Below are 963 nucleotides of genomic sequence, written 5' to 3'. Positions count from 1 at the left end.
CTCTCGTAATCTTAAGCATTTATGGACAGCTCTGCAGGATTCATGGTGTTAGTTCCCTCCAGCACTACTTTAGACATTAGCCGAGTTCATACCACGTCGTGTTGCGGCACTTCTCAGTGCTCGCTAGGGTCCTACACCACATTAGGCAGGTGTACCAGTTTCTTTGGCTCTTCATGGTACGTGCAGTAAGCAGGAAACACGTGATAACAGGCCGGAGACAAGCCTTCCTCCAACTAGTCACGTGGCGTGATACCGTGGCCTTAAGAGTCGGATTAACTTCCCTGCGCAGTGACGACAGCTTAATATCGTATTCAGTGAAGATGCTTACAGCATTGTCACTGGCTGCCATCTAGATGACGGCATACACTGTGATCTTGGACTTTGGTGTTTGGCTGCAATTCTTTAAGTACTTGGGCTTTATTCACATACTTGCAGTATTTCACAGTGCTCATCTCTTCGTAACCACAACTAGCCGCAAATCAGAATTTACTATGTCCTCTAGTAAATACGGCAACGGCCTTGCCGTAGTGGATACACCGGTTCCCATCAGATCACCGAAGTTAAGCACTGTTGGGCGTGGCTGGCACTCGGATGGGTGACCCTCCAGGCCGCCATGCGCTGTTGCCATTTTTCGGGGTGCACTCAGCCTCGTGAGGCCAACTGAGGAGCTACTCGACCGAATAGTAGCGGCTCCGGTCAAAGAAAACCATCATAACAACCGGGAGTGCGGTGTGCTGACCACACGCCCCTCCTATCCGCATCCTCAGTGAGGATGACACGGCGGTCGGGTGGTACCGATGGGCCACTTGTGGCCTGAAGACGGAGAGAGCTTCTTGTAAATATACCCTTAAGACAAAATTGAACTATACTCCAGGAAGAAATTATCTGAATGGGACGGAAATCTGTACATATGATGTACAAGTACAGACAAACAAAGAATTACAATTACAGAAAAAATAGACA

The 963-nt window shown here is 48.7% G+C and overlaps 1 pseudogene; it reads left to right on the top strand.

Annotated features, from left to right (window-relative positions):
- Positions 1-509: 509 nt before the first annotated feature.
- Positions 510-627, top strand: LOC124616918 (annotated as a pseudogene).
- Positions 628-963: the final 336 nt, after the last annotated feature.

This window comes from Schistocerca americana, chromosome 5 (assembly GCF_021461395.2).
Source record: "Schistocerca americana isolate TAMUIC-IGC-003095 chromosome 5, iqSchAmer2.1, whole genome shotgun sequence".
In the NCBI taxonomy this organism is placed as follows: Eukaryota; Metazoa; Arthropoda; class Insecta; order Orthoptera; family Acrididae; genus Schistocerca; species Schistocerca americana.
The sequence above is the reverse complement of the archived record's forward strand: the minus strand, read 5'-3'. Positions and strand labels throughout refer to the sequence as shown.